A 20,860-nucleotide genomic window follows, 5' to 3' on the forward strand; every position below is an offset into this window, starting at 1 on the left:
AAGATGGGGAAAAAACAGAGCAGAAAAACTGGAAACTCTAAAAACCAGAGTACTTCTCCTCCTCCAAAGGAACGCAGTTCCTCACCAGCAACGGAACAAAGCTGGATGGAGAATGACTTTGACGAGCTGAGAGAAGAAGGCTTCAGACGATCAAATTACTCCGAGCTACGGGAGGATATTCAAACCAAAGGCAAAGAAGTTGAAAACTTTGAAAAAAATTTAGAAGAATGTATAACTAGAATAACCAATACACAGAAGTGCTTAAAGGAGCTGATGGAGCTGAAAACCAAGGCTCGAGAACTACGTGAAGAATGCAGAAGCCTCAGGAGCCGATGCGATCAAATGGAAGAAAGAGTATCAGCCCTAGAAGATGAAATGAATGAAATGAAGCGAGAAGGGAAGTTTAGAGAAAAAAGAATAAAAAGAAATGAGCAAAGCCTCCAAGAAATGTGGGACTATGTGAAAAGACCAAATCTACGTCTGATTGGTGTACCGGAAAGTGACGGGGAGAATGGAAACAAGTTGGAAAACACTCTGCAGGATATTATCCAGGAAAACTTCCCCAATCTAGCAAGGCAGGCCAACATTCAGATTCAGGAAATACAGAGAACGACACAAAGATACTCCTCGAGAAGAGCAACTCCAAGACACATAATTGTCAGATTCACCAAAGTTGAAATGAAGGAAAAAATGTTAAGGGCAGCCAGAGAGAAAGGTCGGGTTACCATCAAAGGGAAGCCCATCAGACTAACAGCGGATCTCTCGGCAGAAACCCTACAAGCCAGAAGAGAGTGGGGGCCAATATTCAACATTCTAAAAGAAAAGAATTTTCAACCCAGAATTTCATATCCTGCCAAACTAAGCTTCATAAGTGAAGGAGAAATAAAATACTTTACAGACAAGCAAATGCTGAGAGATTTTGTCACCACCAGGCCTGCCCTAAAAGAGCTCCTGAAGGAAGCGCTAAACATGGAAAGGCACAACCGGTACCAGCCACTGCAAAATCATACCGAAATGTAAAGACCATGGAGACTAGGAAGAGACTGCATCAACTAACGAGCAAAATATCCAGCTAACATCATAATGACAGGATCAAATGCACACATAACAATATTAACTTTAAATGTAAATGGACTAAATGCTCCAATTAAAAGACACAGACTGGCAAATTGGATAAAGACTCAAGACCCATCAGTGTGCTGTATTCAGGAAACCCATCTCACGTGCAGAGACACACATAGGCTCAAAATAAAAGGATGGAGGAAGATCTACCAAGCAAATGGAAAACAAAAAAAGGCAGGGGTTGCAATCCTAGTCTCTGATAAAACAGACTTTAAACCAACAAAGATCCAAAGAGACAAAGAAGGCCATTACATAATGGTAAAGGGATTAATTCAACAAGAAGAGCTAACTATCCTAAATATATATGCACCCAATACAGGAGCACCCAGATTCATAAAGCAAGTCCTGAGTGACCTACAAAGAGACTTAGACTCCCACACATTAATAATGGGAGACTTTAACACCCCACTGTCAACATTAGACAGATCAACGAGACAGAAAGTCAACAAGGATACCCAGGAATTGAACTCAGCTCTGCACCAAGTGGACCTAATAGACATCTACAGAACTCTCCACCCCAAATCAACAGAATATACATTTTTTTCAGCACCACACCACACCTATTCCAAAATTGACCATATACTTGGAAGTAAAGCTCTCCTCAATAAATGTAAAAGAACAGAAATTGTAACAAACTGTCTCTCAGATCACAGTGCAATCAAGCTAGAACTCAGGATTAAGAATCTCGCTCAAAACTGCTCAACTACGTGGAAACTGAACAACCTGCTCCTGAATGACTACTGGGTACATAATGAAATGAAGGCAGAAATAAAGATGTTCTTTGAAACCAACGAGAACCAAGACACAACATACCAGAATCTCTGGGATGCATTCAAAGCAGTGTGTAGAGGGAAATTTATAGCACTAAAGGCCCACAAGAGAAAGCAGGAAAGATCCAAAATTGACACCCTAACATCACAATTAAAAGAACTAGAAAAGCAAGAGCAAACACATTCAAAAGCTAGCAGAAGGCAAGAAATAACTAAAATCAGAGCAGAACTGAAGGAAATAGAGACACAAAAAACCCTTCAAAAAATCAATGAATCCAGGAGCTGGTTTTTTGAAAGGATCAACAAAATTGATAGACCGCTAGCAAGATTAATAAAGAAAAAAAGAGAGAAGAATCAAATAGATGCAATAAAAAATGATAAAGGGGATATCACCACCGATCCCACAGAAATACAAACTACCATCAGAGAATATTACAAACACCTCTATGCAAATAAACTAGAAAATCTAGAAGAAATGGATAAATTCCTCAACACATACACCCTCCCAAGACTAAACCAGGAAGAAGTTGAATCTCTGAATAGACCAATAACAGGAGCTGAAATTGTGGCAATAATCAATAGCTTACCAACCAAAAAAAGTCCAGGACCAGATGGGTTCACAGCCGAATTCTACCAGAGGTACAAGGAGGAGCTGGTACCATTCCTTCTGAAACTATTCCAACCAATAGAAAAAGAGGGAATCCTCCCTAACTCATTTTATGAGGCCAGCATCATCCTGATACCAAAGCCTGGCAGAGACACAACAAAAAAAGACAATTTTAGACCAATATCCTTGATGAACATTGATGCAAACATCCTCAATAAAATACTGGCAAACAGAATCCAGCAGCACATCAAAAAGCTTATCCACCATGATCAAGTGGGCTTCATCCCTGGGATGCAAGGCTGGTTCAATATACGCAAATCAATAAATGTAATCCAGCATATAAACAGAACCAAAGACAAAAACCACATGATTATCTCAATAGATGCAGAAAAGGCCTTTGACAAAATTCAACAACCCTTCATGCTAAAAACTCTCAATAAATTAGGAATTGATGGGATGTATCTCAAAATAATAAGAGCTATTTATGACAAACCCACAGCCAATATCATACTGAATGGGCAAAAACTGGAAGCATTCCCTTTGAAAACTGGCACAAGACAGGGATGCCCTCTCTCACCACTTCTATTCAACATAGTGTTGGAAGTTCTGGCCAGGGCAATTAGGCAGGAGAAGGAAATCAAGGGTATTCAATTAGGAAAAGAGGAATTCAAATTGTCCCTGTTTGCAGATGACATGATAGTATATCTAGAAAACCCCATTGTCTCAGCCCAAAATCTCCTTAAGCTGATAAGCAACTTCAGCAAAGTCTCAGGATACAAAATCAATGTGCAAAAATCACAAGCATTCTTATACATCAATAACAGACAAACAGAGAGCCAAATCATGAGTGAACTCCCATTCACAATTGTTTCAAAGAGAATAAAATACCTAGGAATCCAACTTACAAGGGATGTGAAAGACCTCTTCAAGGAGAACTACAAACCACTGCTCAAGGAAATAAAAGAGGATACAAACAAATGGAAGAACATTCCATGCTCATGGGTAGGAAGAATCAATATCATGAAAATGGCCATCCTTCCCAAGGTAATTTACAGACTGAATGCCATCCCCATCAAGCTACCAATGACTTTCTTCACAGAATTGGAAAAAACTACTTTAAAGTTCATATGGAACCAAAAAAGAGCCCGCATCGCCAAGTCAATCCTAAGCCAAAAGAACAAAGGTGGAGGCATCACACTACCTGACTTCAAACTATACTACAAGGCTACAGTAACCAAAACAGCATGGTACTGGTACCAAAACAGAGATATAGATCAATGGAACAGAACAGAGCCGTCAGAAATAATGCCACATATCTACAAGTATCTGATCTTTGACAAACCTGACAAAAACAAGAAATGGGGAAAGGATTCCCTATTTAATAAATGGTGCTGGGAAAACTGGCTAGCCATATGTAGAAAGCTGAAACTGGATCCCTTCCTTACACCGTATACAAAAATCAATTCAAGATGGATTAAAGACTTATATGTTAGACCTAAAACCATAAAAACCCTAGAAGAAAACCTAGGCATTACCATTCAGGACATAGGCATGGGCAAGGACTTCATGTCTAAAACACCAAAAGCAATGGCAACAAAAGCCAAAATTGACAACTGGGATCTAATTAAACTCAAGAGCTTCTGCACAGCAAAACAAACTACCATCAGAGTGAACAGGCAACCTACAAAATGGGAGAAAATTTTCACAACCTACTCATCTGACAAAGGGCTAATATCCAGAATCTACAATGAACTCCAACAAATTTACAAGAAAAAAACAAACAACCCCATCAAAAAGTGGGCGAAGGACATGAACAGACACTTCTCAGAAGAAGACATTTATGCAGCCAAAAAACACATGAAAAAATGCTCACCATCACTGGCCATCAGAGAAATGCAAATCAAAACCACAATGAGATACCATCTCACACCAGTTAGAATGGCAATCATTAAAAAGTCAGGAAACAACAGGTGCTGGAGAGGATGTGGAGAAATAGGAACACTTTTACACTGTTGGTGGGACTGTAAACTAGTTCAACCCTTGTGGAAGTCAATGTGGCGATTCCTCAGGGATCTAGAACTAGAAATTCCATTCGACCCAGCCATCCCATTACTGGGTATATATCCAAAGGACTATAAATCATGCTGCTATAAAGACACATGCACACGTATGTTTATTGCCGCATTATTCACAATAGCAAAGACTTGGAACCAACCCAAATGTCCAACAATGATAGACTGGATTAAGAAAATGTGGCACATATACACCATGGAATACTATGCAGCCATAAAAAATGATGAGTTCACGTCCTTTGTAGGGACATGGATGAAATTGGAAATCATCATTCTCAGTAAACTATCGCAAGAGCAAAAAACCAAACACCGCATATTCTCACTCATAGGTGGGAATTGAACAATGAGAACACATGGACACAGGAAGGGGAACATCACACTTCGGGGACTGTTGTGGGGTGGGGGGAGTGGGGAGGGATAGCATTGGGAGATATACCTAATGCTAGATGACGAGTTGGTGGGTGCAGCGCACCAGCATGGCACATGTATACATATGTAACTTACCTGCACATTGCGCACATGTACCATAAAACCTAAAGTATAATAATAATAATAATAAAAGAAAAAGAAAAAAAAAAGAAAAATAGGACACCAAATCTTTAGGTCATCTATATAGCACATTGACTATTATAACCATCTGATTGAAAAGTGTGAAAAAATATGTCAGTTTAGAATCATTCTAAATTATGTAATTTGAAAAAATGAAATTTGAACTCTTATCAAAACATTTTATTTGCATTTTATTTTGTTTATTTGCATAAACAAAAACACCAAACATTTATGATGCGTAATTCAATGCTGAGATGATGTAGAGGAAGGCAATACGTAATCTATGCAAACTGAAATGACAATTTCAAAGGATAGCAGAAAATCCAGTCACCAAAGAGGATTTAGAGGGCTAAATTTTAATTTGGAATCTTAACCTGTGCTAATTAAAAGGCAAAATGAACTACTGAATGCTTTTTTCTAGTTCAAAAATTATTTGGTTATGTATTTGACCCAGGTGAATTTTTTATAATTTTATTAATGGTTATCGTCTCTCAAATTATTGAGAAATATGCTTTTAAAATGCTATTAATTTTGATGATTTTTTTCCAGTTTTCAATTACATGGATTATCATCTATAAAAGTTAAATTAACAAGTATCTTCTCAATGCATTTGATGTAAAATGTTCTTTCTTTTCCCCAAATGTTCTCTTTTTCTATGAGAAAATAAAATTATTATAACAATGCAGGGTATTTGGCAGTGTAGCTCTCATTGAAAATAAACACATTTAGTGTTTAAATACCATTTAGGTATTTATTGCATACTGAAAGCTAAAGAGATTGAACCTTACAAGTTTAATAAATCCAGACTTGGTGTTATAGTGTGTGTGTGTGTATAAATATATACATATATGAATATATATGTATGAATATATATGTGTGTATGTGTATATATATATTCTTTCCAGTATTTAAGCAATCAAAAGCAAAATGGTATATACATACCTACGTTGATGACATTACCTATTTACACGAATTGTAAAAAATATTTGTTTCTCTGGAACCTGATCCTCAATTATTTCAGAATTTTAAGGGAGGAAAATCTGTTTGGAAGGCTTTGGAAAATTTATTTCATTGTTTTTTACTATTTTTTTAGGAAGAAGATCACTTATTTTTGGAGTGCCAGCACCCTCTACTTCAGATAGGATACTTTTAAATGAAGTGGTGAAATAGTATTTTGTTAAAACTTGAAACAATAGTTATACATATTTTGTAGGTTTTACTATGCCATTTTTATCTTATGAACTAGTTGACAATGTAACTATCTAATGACATAAACTGATACTTCTTTCTCAAAACATAAAAGCTTCTTTCTCTCCCATGGGCTGTTAAAAATTATTATTTTTTATAATCACATAAGGATTGTGAAACTAGTTTCTAATTGGATTTCATGTGTATATTCTTGAACTTTTAAAAATTATTTTTTAATTGACAAATAATATATATTTTAATTTATTTAAAAATTTTGTATATACAACATGATGTTTTGAAGTATATATACATTGAGAAATGGCTAAATCTATCTAGTAACAAATGCATTATGTCATATGATTATTTTTGGGACAAACGCAGCACAATTTTCGATACGTTGTGTTTAGGTAATACCCTAAATGATGCCTTTGTTACTCGAATTGTCTTGGTGAAATTTGCTGTTCCTTCTAGGCCTACCTGGAAAGTCCGACATTAACTCTGCTCTATTTAATCTTCTAATCATTTAATTTAAAGTAAATAGCAATGATGAAATAATATTTCATATTGATGACAGTATGAATTACAAAGATAGTTATTTGAAACCACATATGTAATATTACATATTGGAAAAACATATAGGGAATTACAATCCTGGACAGGTCAAATAATATTCATCTGAGTAAACTGAATAATAACAAAAACAAAGTAGATCTGATAGATAGATATACATACAATTCTGCTCTTCAAATAAAAAATATAGCTGTTTTTTCCCATGTAGGAGTAAACTTGTTTGTTTGTTTGTTTTTAAATCAATCATCTGTTGAGTAGTAAAGAAATAACCATCAGTAAAAGAAAATGTAAAAGAGTTATGCACACTATTTTCTCTGGCACTAATTTAATAATCCTATAATGATAATAGAAGAAAAAATTTTAATGGCAGTATAATGAATATTTAGGAATAAGCTCTTGAGACAAATATACAAAATCTTCAATTAAAAAATACCTAGAAATAACAGCTAACCTAATAAATATATAAGCTCTGTTTAAAACCTTATTTAAAAGAAAATTTATGTGTCAAACATCTTCACTGGTGCAAATAAATATTGAGAGAAAGAAACAAATATTAAGAAAAAATAATGAAAAATTTTAAAATAAATAGAACATAATAAAAATAAAATTAGAAATCAACAAATTGTAAAGCAGACTTTAGAATTTATAAAGTCAGTAAAATAATCGATAGCTTTAGAATCACTAGTTAATTCAACTAAGAAAAGAAAAATAAATTATTAATATGCACAAATAATCAAGAAATTAATTGCCAATAAGGATGAAATTAAAAGAATAGAAAGAAAATGCATTTTATAACTCTAGGCATAGATATTTGAAAATCTATATGAAATAAATACACTTCTCTGAAAATATAAATTATAAAAAGTATTTATTAGAAAATAGATAAATCACAGAGAATGTGAAAAAATACCATTTATCATATACCTACTTGTTGTATCAAAATGTAAAGAAACTGATCCATTTTAAAACTGATTCCAGGCATGGAAAAGAAGCAAAGCTTCCCATTACTTTGTATAATGTCACCACATCAGTAGCAAAGTCTTATAAAGACAACACAGAGAAAGAAAATTGCAGATCAATTTTACTGAAATATTAATCAATTTTACTGCAATATTAATGCAAAAATCCTAAATGAAATACTAGCAAATACTACACAGTCATATATTAAAATAATCACTAATCTTTACAAAGTAAGTTCATTCACAATAATTCAAATTTGGTTTAATATTAAGAAATCCATCTATATAACTAACCATTTTAATCAGTTAATTGACTTGTAATTATGTGCATCTTAGTAGATATTAAATAGATATCTGAAAATAGGAAAACTCCATTCAAGAAACAAAACAAAATCTGTATAAGAATGTGTATACCAAAGGCCAATGCCACAATTAGTGGCAACACCCTTGCAATCTACCTATTAAAATTGGTGGAGTTGGGGCGATAAGAAGAAAAAGGAGAAGCAGGAAAAGAAAGATGGGGAAGAAGAGAAGGAAGAGTCAGAGAAAGGAAGAGTAATAGGAACAGGGTCCTAAATTGTAGAAGCCCTTGCACAATTGGGACAGCCAATGCCAGTTGTATTGTACAAGAGGTGAATCTGTCATTCTTTCTTGTTGGTCTAATTGAAAATGAGACTGTCGAAGAGAAATGTGTAAAAAAAGAAAAATGCTAGAAATAGGTAGAGATTCAGTAAGGTGGAAACGTACAAACATAAATTTAAAATGTAATAGCTTAGAAACCATAATGGGAATATAAGTGATTTAATTGTAAGAAAAAATATATAAAAAACCTTAGAGAGAAATAATAATGTAGTATAAACTTTAGAGGAATTCAAGTATACAATTAAGTAATTAAGAAGATACATTTTAGTATTGGATACTATTAAATAAGAAGATTCATTCTAGTGTTTAATATTTTATGTGTTATAAAATATTATCATATATAAATATACTCATATGGAAATATTTATTATCCTTAATTTGTAACTCTGTAAGGGACATAGCCATCAGCATTCTGTTAAATACATATGCTTTCCACATAACTATAACTCATATTAAAACAATATATACAGCTGCCAAAATGTTTTCTATTTTAAAGTAATCGGTCTATCTCAATATGAAACATCTTCTCTCTTAAGCATTTATGTATGTATGGTAAATTTAGTACTAGTTATTTTAGTAAATCAGTACAATGCATATTATAATAGAATAACATATATGAAAAGGTCCTGGTCTCATCTTGTCAATATGCTTTGTTTCAATTCTAATTCATGCTCATGTTGCTTTATTGTCTTGCTGTCATGGTCACGCACAATAAATTCCAATAAAGTTGGGCTTCTCGCCCGCCCGCGCGCTGGCCCTGCAGAGCCGGCCGGCCTGGCTCTCCTCCGTGAGCCGGACCAGCGGGCGGACTGCCCTGAGCAGGCGGGGAGCGGAGGGCGGAACAGCCAGCGGGCGGGCGAAGATGCCGAACTTCTGCGCTGCGCCCAAGGGCACGTGAAGCGCACGCAGTCCAACCTGGCCTTCTTCAGGTTCCCGCGGGACCCGGCCAGATGCCAGGAGTGGGTGGAGAATTGCAGGAGAGCTGACTTAGAAGACAAAATACCTGATCGGCTGGGCGCGGTGGCTCACGCCTGTAATCCCAACACTTTGGGAGGCCGAGGAGGTCAGGAGATCGAGACCATCCTGGCTAACACAGTGAAACCCCATCTCTACTAAAAATACAAAAAATTAGCCGGGCGCGGTGGCGGCGCCTGTAGTCCCAGCTACTCGGGAGGCTGAGGCAGGAGAATGGCGGGAACCCGGGAGGTGGAGCTTGCAGTGAGCCAAGATCGCGCCACCGCACTCCAGCCTGGGCGAGAGCGAGACTCTGTCTCAAAAAAAAAAAAAAAACCTGATCAGCTAAATAAACATTATCGATTATGTGCCAAACATGAGACCTCTATGATCTGTAGAACTAGTCCTTATAGGACAGTTCTTCGAGATAATGCAATACCAACAATATTTAATCTTACAATCATTTGAACAAACCACATAAGTAGACACAGAAAACGAATAAAAGAACTGAGTGAAGACGAAATCAGGACTGAAATAGAAAGATACTGATGAAACTTCTGAGCAGGAACAAAAACATAAAGAAACCAACAATAGCAATGCTCAGAACCCCAGTGAAGAAGAGGGTGAAGGACAAGATGAGGACATTTTACCTCTATCCCTTGAAGAGAAGGAAAACAAAGAATACCTAAAATCTCTATTTGAATTATTGATTCTGATGGGAAAGCAAAATATACCTCTGGATGGACAGGAGGCCGAAGAAATCCCAGAAGGTCTCTTTACGCTAGATAACTTTCAAGCACTGCTGGAGTGCCAGATAAATTCTGGTGAAGAGGTCCTGAGAAACTGCTTTGAGACAACAGCAGTTAACACGTTGTTTTCTTCAAGAACACAGCGGAGGCAGATGGTAGAGATCTGTGAGAGCTGTATTCGAGAAGAAACTCTCAGGGAAGAGAGAGAATCACACCTCTTTTCCATTGTCACTGACGATGTAGTGGACATAGCAGGGGAAGAGCACCTACCTGTGTTGGTGACGTTTATTGAATGAATCTCATAGCCTAAGAGAGGAATTTATAGGTTTTCTTCCTTATGAAGCTGATGCAGAAATTTTGGCTGTGAAATTTCACACTATGATAACTGAGAAGTGGGGATTAAATATGGAGCATTGTCGTGGTCAGGCTTACATTGTGTCTAGTGGATTTTCTTCCAAAATGAAAGTTGTTGCTTCTAGACTTTTAGAAAAATATCCCCAAGCTATCTACACACTCTGTACTTCCTGTGCCTTAAATATGTGGTTGGCAAAATCAGTACCTGTTATGGGAGTATCTGTTGCATTAGGAACAATTGAGGAAGTTTGTTCTTTTTTCCCTCGATCACAACTGCTTTTAGAACTTGACAATGTAATTTCTGTTCTTTTTCACAACGGTAAAGAAAGGGGTAAAGAACTGAAGGAAGTCTGCCATTTTCAGTGGAGAGGCAGGCATGATGCTTTTGAAATTTTAGTGGAACTCCTGCAAGCACTTGTTTTAGGTTCAGATGGTATAAATAGTGACACAAATATTAGATGGAATAACTGTGTAGCTGGCAGAGCATTTGTACTCTGCAGTGCAGTACCAGATTTTGATTTCATTGTTACTATTGTTGTTCTTAAAAATGTCCTATCTTTTACAAGAGCCTTTGGGAAAAATCTCCAGGGGCAAACATCTGATGTCTTATTTGCAGCTGGTAGCTTGACTGTAGTACTGCATTTACTCAACGAAGTGCTGGAAAATATTGAAGTTTATCATGAATTTTGGTTTGGGGAAGCCACAAATTTGGTAACCAAACTTGATATTCAAATGAAACTCCCTGGAAAATTCCACAGCGCTCACCAGGATAACTTGGAATCTCAGCTAGCCTCTGAGAGTTACTATAAAGAAACCCTAAGTGTCCCAACAGTGGAGCACATTATTCAGGAAGTTAAAGATGTATTCTTGGAACAGCACCTCAAAGCTCTTAAATGCTTATCTCTGGTATGCTCAGTCATGGGACAACTCAAATTCAGTACGTCAGAGGACCACCATGCTGACATGTATAGAGGTGACTTACCCAATCCTGACATGCTCTCAGCCAAGCTTCATTGTTGGAGAATCAAATGGAAACACAGGGGGAAAGATATAGAGCTTCCATCCACCATCTATGAAGCCCTCCACCTGCCTGACATCAAGTTTTTTCCTAATGTGTATGCATTGCTGAAGGTCCTGTGTATTCTTCCTGTGATGAAGGTTGAGAATGAGCGGTATGAAAATGGACGAAAGCGTCTTAAAGCATATTTGAGGAACACTTTGACAGATCAAAGTTCGAGTAACTTGGCTTTGCTTAAAATGAATTGTGACATAAAACACAACCTGGATTTAATGGTGGACACATATGTTAAACTCTATACAAGTAAGTCAGAGCTTCCCACAGAGAATTCCGAAACCATCGAAAATACCTGAGACTTTTAAAAATAGGCCTTCTTATATTTGATATTTGAAAGAAAAGCCATAAGGTGTATGTAGACCTCTTAATCACTAAATGTCTTTGCCTATAGGACTCCACTGAATACATTAGCCATTGATAATCTACCTGTTTAAATGGCCCCTGTTTGAACTCTCAGGCTTTGAAGACTTACCTGTTCTTCCAGAAAAGAACATTGAAAGTGCCATGTTTCCTTCTGAGTGTTCTTTGCTGACGGCACTCTGGAGTTGTTTTATTTAGATCATTTTAGACATAGCATTTATTATCACTGTGGATCTCTACTTGTTGGGTGTTATGAATTCTTTGAAGAAATATGTTTTGAAGAGGTGTGGTAGGAAGGAATACATTTTATAAAATGTTACAGTGACGCCCACAGTTGACCTTTGACTAATAGGAGTTTTAAGTATGTTAAAAATCTCTCCTGGACAGTTACAAGAAATTACCGGAGAAAAGCTTGTGAGCTTGCCAGACAAGGATTTCAGTGTAGATTTTGTCTTTCTCTAACTTAAAGGAGCAAATGACCGTTAAAATGTGAATGGAAGAGCCTGGCGTTGTTCCACATCTCGTTGTTGCTGTTTACATTCCTTTGTGGAGCCTAAATCTTCCTAAGCTTTTTAGCAGGTGTATGTTGAACACTTGTGTTTCATGGTTAAATCAGAGGCCATGGGTACTGACAACTGACTTGTCTGTTTTCTTTCTGTCTTTTTCCGTAACTGTTACCTACTGCCTCATCTTGATTTATAAGCAAAACCCGGAAAACCTACAAAAATAAGGATTGTGGTTTATCTAGAAAACTGTGGAAAATATTGCTGTTATTTTTGATGAAGAAAATCCATTTTGTGTAGTTCATTTCAGTCAAAACAAAAGTGAATTTTGTTTAAAAATGGAAAAAAGAAACAATCGTTTTATTCACTAAAGGAAAAAATAATTTACGAGCTTCTTGGAATTTTACTATCATGTAATTAACTCATGTCAGTCTTTTGATATACTATTTTTTTTAGTACATTCTAATACTATACTGGTAAAGTACATAAATGGAAATTTATGTATATTAGGGTGAAAGAAGTAAACAGAGGGAAATAATATATAAAACATGTTATATAGCTACTACTTGGGAATGTATGCAAACATCTACCTATTTTTTTTTATATTTAATTACTAATAAGCATCTTACATATGATAAACTGTTAGAATTATTTCTTGTACCAATCCATCTCTTAAAAGTTTTCTAGATAAGAGAATAAGAGAAAATTGTGCTACATATTTTCTAACTGCTGAAATTATTTTGAGTTAGAGGTTAATGACAGGTAAGGAAAAAATTACGATGAAATAAGAGGAAAATATAATTAAATGATAGTAATGTGCTACCAGTTGTTTAACTTCCACCTCTTTTTTCCTTTAGGAGAAAGCTAGCACAAATTTTGTTAATCACAGGCCAACACATTATCCTTCTCTGCAGAAGTTTCAAAGGTGCGGGGAGGTGGAAAACTTAAGTTGACCCTTTCATTGCCTCTGAAAGTAATTTCTATAATCTTAACCTCCTGAATTCAGTCTCTGGCATTTTATGATAACGTTAACACTTAGGGAAATCATGTTTTATTCATATTTAATGATGATTAATATGTCGCTGCTATATAATCAAGATAAAATAGAGCAGTTTCCAAAAGTGTTCTTTTTTATAACAAAGAAAACAGAAATTACTAAGGATTCAATGAGTGGTTTAAAACAACTTTAAATTCAACATAAGAATTATTTTAAAACTTTCACTGATTTTTTTTTAAATCTGAACTTTGAGAATACTTAGATAGAAAAACAAAATTTCATTTGTTTCAAAAGAAGAAAATCAATCCAAGAGAAAAATATAATAATCATTTTCTAACCACTGTATATCAAACAGTTGTGCTTATTGCTTGAAGCTGTTACAGACCCATTTCTGTGCCATCAAGCTAATATGGGTTCATACTACTCTGGACAAGCTGGAAAAATGTGCATATATATATATATAATTTACACTATATAAATATGAGGCAATATGTTACAATAACATAAGTATGGGACAATCTAGAAAATATATCCCTTTGAGTCCTCAAGAATTCTATGATTTGGTCAAATAGATGTTATTCCTATGCTCCTAGACATGTTTTGCTAATTATTTACACAAGAGCTCAAAATTGTTTGATTTCTGGAGAAAAATTGTAAAATATTTTTAGTTGGTCATAAAAGAATTTAGCAAGTACTGTTAGGAAGAGAAGTATTTCTTGGCTGGTCATGGTGGCACATGCCTGTAATCCAGCATTTTGGGAGGCCAAGACCCGCAGATCGCTTGAGCCAGGAGTTGGAGACCAGACTGGGAAACTTGAGGAATCCGGCCTCTACAGAAAATGCAAAAATTAGCCGGGCTTGGTAGCCTGCACGTGTAGTCTCAGCTATTCGGGAAGCTGAGGTAAACTCACTTAAACCCAGAAGCAGAGGCTGCAGTAAGCTGAGACTGTGCCACTGCACTCCAGCCGGGGTGACACCGGGAGACCCTGTCTCCAAAAAAAAAGAAAGAAAAAGAAGAAAAAAAGCATTTCTTTTGTGTGTTAAATTGCAATTGGCTTAGGAAAAATTATGTTGTGTGTACCCTTAAAAACTACTTTTTTTCTTTTGAGACAGAGTCTTATTCTGTCACCCAGGTCACACAGGCTGGAGTGCAGTGACAAGATCTCGGCTCACTGCAACCTCCGCCTCCCAGGTTTAAGTGATTCTTGTGCCTCAGCCTCCTAAGTAGCTGGAATTACAGGCATCCGCCACCACGCCCAGCTAATTTTTGTATTTTTAGTAGAGATGGGGTTTCGCCATGTTGGCCAGGCTGGTCTCGAACTCCTGACCTCAAGTGATTTGCCTGCCTCAGCCTCCCAAAGTGCTGGGATTTCAGGCGTGAGTCACCGGGCCTGGCCAAAACTGCTTTTTTGTATCTATCCACTTCAATTCCCCTTTCAAACCCTTTAATGCCATTTAATTATGTTGCTTCCCGGAGGAATATATTTCCTTCTGTCCTATATCAGTGATGTACTTTAGCTTAAGATAGAAATTCATTAGTGTAGACATGGCTTAAGTAGTCTCTAATAATAATTTTTTAACAGATTATCTCATCACTTCTTATATCTACAAAAAGTCTGTGAAAAATATTTTTATTGGATCAATAAAGATCCCATTTAGCTTAATATATAGTTTCAAGTAAATGATGTGCTACTCACTGTAAAAATTTCTCACTTAAAAATATTGGATTATTCTTTCTGTAAGTATATTGTCCTCCAGGCTCATCCATGTTGGAGCAAATGGCAAGATCCTGTTCTTTTTGAGGGTTAAATAATACTTGATTGCATATATGTACCACAGAATGATCTCACTTCTATGTGGAGTTTTAAAAAATATTCAACTATACAAAGATAGAGAACAAAACAGCAGTTACCAGTGGCAGGGGATAGGGAAAGAAATGGAAAGATGTAAGTCAAAAGATAAAAGTAGCAGATATACAGGATGAGCAAGTCTAGAGATCTAATACACAACATGAGAACTATAGGCAATATAACTGTACTGTATATGGGATTCATGCTAAATGAGTAGATTTTAGCTGCTTTTGCCACACACTCAAAAAAGGGTAACTGAAATAATCAAAGTGTTCATTTGCTCACAGTACTATCTATATGCATTTTTACTGTCTATATGCTTATAATATCATGTTGTATACCTTAATTATGCAAAATATAATTTTTATGAAAATATATTGGATTATTTTTGAGAGAATGAATCTTTACAAATAAACATAATTGTCATTTTAGCTTTTTAATTATAAATACACATACACACAAGCATGCACTTAGAGAATGTTCTCATTTTCTGAACTACAGATGGTTCTTTAGTAAATGTAACCTAGGTGACTCAATAATAACATCATTTTAAATAACTATAAGCATCAGTTATTCCTTGTTCTCATTTAATTCAATTTTCATGTCTCCCACCATTAGCCTTTGTAATAGTTTAATAGTGCATTCTATCTCACTCCTTCTCTTTCAAACTTATTTTGTAATGACTCAAACTTTGGAGGACTTCTTGACAATGGATCAATGTCTGAAAAACTTGACAATTAGATAGCATTAACATTGACACAAAAGCTTAAACTTGTTTGTAATATTCAATTATTTTGTCTTTTTATCATTATAACCTTGCTTTTGTCAAAACCATAAATGATGACCTGTTTCTACAATTTGAGTAAAAACTGATACCTTTAAAAATATGCATAATAGTCATTTTAGTTTTTTTATTATAAATACACATACACACACATGCACTTAGAGAACGTCCTCATTTTCTGAACTACAAATAGTTATTTAGCAAATTCAACCTAGGTGATTCAATAATAATATGATTTAAAATAACTCCAGGCCTCAGTTATTCCTTGCCCTCGTTTAATTCAGCTTCCATGTCATTTTGGCTTACTTTTCACGGAAAATATGCATATGCATAAACGTTTGCAGAATCAAACATAATATGGACATTCTATTGTTACTTTTTTAGTTACACTGAATCATCCATATATAAGCGTCTTTTCATATACCTTCCCACTGAGTCTATACTTCAAAAAAATAAAATATATAGCAAAAAAACAAGAAAATTATTTCTCTGGTTGAGATCTTCAGGGTTCTAGCTTTTTATACTTCATTTCACCCAGTCCCCCTTTTCCCAGTTTGTGTGGCATGGCAAATAGTATAAAAAGGGAGGAAAAAGCAAATATCAAAAATGCAACGTGATACACACATTGAAAACAATACTAGCAGATATTAATTGAGAAAATTTTTTCTTTCAAATTCCAGTATGTATAAACACATGTAACACAAGTAAGTTTGCACACACTGCCCTGTAAGTTACATTACTTATCCTGTGGTCAGTTCTCTTACAGATTCTCACCTTAGAAAAATTCACAATTCAAAAACAGTTCTCCAGAATGAGGTTTTTGTTTGTTTGTTTGTTTTGTTTTGTTTTGTTTTGTTTTTTTGAGATGGAGTTTTGCTCTTGTTGCCCATGGCTCACTGTAACCTCCACCTCCCGGGTTCAAGCAGTTCTCCTCTCTTGGCCTCCCGAGTGCCTGGGATTACAGGCATGCGCCACCACACCCAGCTAATTTTGTGTTTTTAGTAGAGACGGGGTTTCTCCATGTTGGTGAGGTTGGTTTCAAACTCCCGACCTCAGGTGATCTGCCCGCCTTGGCCTCCCAAAGTGCTGGGATTACAGGTGTGAGCCACCACACCCGGCCTAGCTCGTTTTTAACCTTTGGGAGAAGGATACGTCTTTGCCTTACTCTTAAAACAAATACAATACCTATCTTCCATGGCTGTAGTTCTTTTGAAGTTCTATTTCTCACTGCAGATGACACTGTTTACCTGGAAATAGCTTCTTTTTAGACTGCCAACTCTGTCTTAACTTCAGCCCCAATCTTCACTTCATCACTTTGACATGGATCAGTATTAAGAAAAATTCTGAAGAATTCAAGGTTTGATTTAGCTCTTTGTTTCTATTTCCCACTAAATCTTGAATTACTGGAAGTAAATTTATTAAGCACTCTTCACATTCTGTCCACGCTCCCATTTCAAACAAAATTTACGTTGACTTTCCCCATTCACCTAGAGTTCTATTTCAAGCTTGCAAAAGAAATATTTAGAATTTGATCAACTGAATCACATTAATATGTAAATGTGGCAGTGTTCACCTTAAGATCTTCCTTCCCCCAAATAGCTTCAGTGAGATGTAGCCATTGGAAAGCAATGCCTCCTTTACATTGTCTATTTGACCCCACAATAGTAGGCTGACCCCTTTAACAGGCCTAAGCCATAAGTTCTGACCTACTTTTCATTGGCAAGGGACAGATCAGGTCTCTAATTTTATCATTTCAATGTATGCATATTCATATTCTGTAACTTGTAATTTTTTACTTATTCTCACTTAGAGCACAAGTAAGCGAGAATCTCTATTGCTGAGTTATACATTAGAATTTTCAAAGTGAGCAGTAAATAAAATGGAAGACAACTGTATTTCTACCAAGAGATACTTTATGGAGTATTAACATATCACATCTTCAGGTACAAGTTGAAATTATCTCACGCCTGAGGTCTGCTCAAATTAGTACGTTGTTAGTAATTTGGAGCAATTATATATGTAATGCTCTGCCATTAATACATTGAATCCACAATTATGCATGTTCTGTAAATGATACATCTATAAAAACAATAAAAACAAATTTGGCTTTGCTAGATACCAGCAAAACTTTTATCGCATTCCGAGCCTTTGGAAATATTTCTGTCATCAAGCATATTCAAGATTATTTCCAAGGTCTTGCAAAATTGACTACATATGCTGAAGACAGAATAAAAATGAAGGATGCTCTATTAGTGTCAGTTTTCTTAATAGTAGTATAGATTATTAACCTCCACTAGGATCTTACACATGTATGTTTACATTATTATTATTATTATTATTATTATTATATATTTTTTCTTTCTTGAGACAGAGTCTCACTCTATCGCCCTGGAGTGCAGTGGTGCAATCTTGGCTCATTGCACCTTCCACCTTAAGCGATTCTCATGCCTTGGCCTTCTGAGTAGCTGGGATTACAGGCATACGCCACTATGCCTGACCAGTTTTTTTTTTTTTTTTTTTTGGAAACAGAGTCTCTCTCTGTTGCCCAGGCTGAAGTGTAGTGGCATGATCTCGGCTCACTGCAACCTCTGTCTCCTGAGTTACAGTGAATCTCCTGCCTCAGCCTCCTGAGCAGCTGAAACTACAGGTGCCTGCCACCATGCCAGGCTAATTTTTTGTAGTTTTAGTAGAGCCGGGGTTTCACCATATTGGCCAGGCTGGTCTCGAACTCCTGATCTGAGGTGATCTGCCCACCTCAGCCTCCCAAAGTGCAGGGATTACAGGCGTGAGTGACTACGCCCAGCCCATTATTTGGCAAAATAGTTTTTTGAAAATACTCTTTTGTTATAAGGCTATGAACAAAGTAAATATCTACTAAGTACTTTTTTTTAAATTCCAAACTTGTAGTCACATGCAGTTTAAAGTGTTCTTATTTTTTAAAATCTTTATACAAATGATTATTCCATGTCTTTCATTTACATCTTCATCTGACAGCCACTTCCTTCATTGGTGAAGTTAAGATAAAATAAATTTTTATTACACTTGGCAGACCTTGGGATAAGGTGGCATATAGTGAGATAATCTGCTTATTAGGAGAAAGTAGGTAGATATTAGATTATAAATTCATAGAGTAATTTGTTATGTAAATTTAAAAATTAAATGTAACAAATATGACTTTTATTGCACAATCATTGTACGATAAGTATTTGTTTATTCCTCTGAAATGTATTTTATCTTAACTTTGTAATAATCTGGAACTAAACATCAGGAGTGCAGAAAAAAATATTTACTTGTTCCTGAGGAATTTAAAGGCTAATAATAGAAGGAAGAGTCAATTTAAACAGGTGAAGGCAATATAATGTGGCTTGAAGGAATCTTGAAAATGTTTTATAGCAGTCCAAAAGAGATTAATTGGCTCTCTTTGAATAATATGCTTAAGCTTATTATTTATATGCTTATATGAAAATGAATATATTAATACTGATAAATAAGAACAGCTATATTAATTTAATGTTTATTTTGTACTAGGGAATGTGCTGTTTTACACAATTTTAAGTCAGGGGGATGCTCTTCATTGTGTAGAATTAGAAACAGTTTTCAAGAAGTTAGGTAATAGGTTCAAGGTCTCACAACTTGGGCAAAATGCAATTCAAATTCAGGTATTTTGTTACATTTAACTGTGTTTGAATTTAAAACATGGAAAGATGGTACTAGGGGAGAACTCTGTTGTGGAGAGAGTGTCAGTGTGAGAGTCAGGAAACTCAAAGTTTTAGCCCCAACTATGCCATTTGTTTTTGTTTGTTTGTTTTTTTGGCCATATGACTTTAAGTCATAATTTACACTGAGTTTGATAAATTAGATATAATTATACTCACATCCTGTATCATGGCTTTTTTTGTAGCTGGTAGATGAAACCATGTTTAAGCAAGAAAGCACTATAGAAATTAAGGTATTTTACAACTTCAGCTAATATCACTCTCCAACAGATATTGTTTGTTCTCAATTTATTGGTCATACTATGCTTTGTTAAATGTAAATGCTACTATTGGGTATGTCTGCCTCTACCTTGCCATCTTATGCCTATTCATCCTTCAAAATCTCATGAACTTTCAAGATCCTCTGAAATGCCTCTTTCATTCTCATGTTGCATGTGCTCATTGTACTTGATACAAGAGGAGAATTATAGCACGTAACCACTCCGTGTTGGTGTGACTGCTATTGGTCTGCCAGATCTGCCACTAGACTGTGAGATGATTACTTTATCCCCAGTTGCTGGAAAATACTGAATACTTCATGAATTGGTGTAGACATAAAAATTAAGATTTCAAAATAAAATATATTGGTTCAAATATATGCATTCTTATGGTTAACTTGGTTAGGCAAGAACCTTGTATTACAGTCTGTAAACAGTGAGAATACCTTTCAAGAGGAGAAAATGGACTTTGATAGATTATTTTCAAAAGGATATTAGATTTATAATACTCAAGAAAAAAAGACAATTCAGAAGGAAGAATAAAGTTATTTTTGCTCTGAAAAAAGAGAGAATGAATTAACAATTCTAGTAACAGGGTTCATCATCATTTATTTTTAAGTTTGCTATTTGAAAACTTTTTAAAATTCGTTTAGTGTGGATTCCTTACCTCATTCCCCAAAATTTCATATTTCACTATTCTTTCCAAAGCATTAATTTATGCTCTTAGATTTTCCTGGATAACTCAGTATATATCACTTTCTGTTCAATTTAAAGCATATTTA

General features: G+C 35.4%; 1 protein-coding gene and 1 pseudogene across 6 annotated transcripts in view; both read left to right on the forward strand.

Annotated features, from left to right (window-relative positions):
- Positions 1–20,860, forward strand: part of CADM2 (cell adhesion molecule 2) — a 1,121,146-nt gene that overhangs the window by 1,053,909 nt on the left and 46,377 nt on the right. The gene's annotated exons all lie outside the window — the stretch shown is intronic.
- On the forward strand, positions 9,218–15,026 carry LOC100433982 (52 kDa repressor of the inhibitor of the protein kinase-like; annotated as a pseudogene).

This window comes from Pongo abelii, chromosome 2 (assembly GCF_028885655.2).
Source record: "Pongo abelii isolate AG06213 chromosome 2, NHGRI_mPonAbe1-v2.0_pri, whole genome shotgun sequence".
In the NCBI taxonomy this organism is placed as follows: domain Eukaryota; kingdom Metazoa; phylum Chordata; class Mammalia; order Primates; family Hominidae; genus Pongo; species Pongo abelii.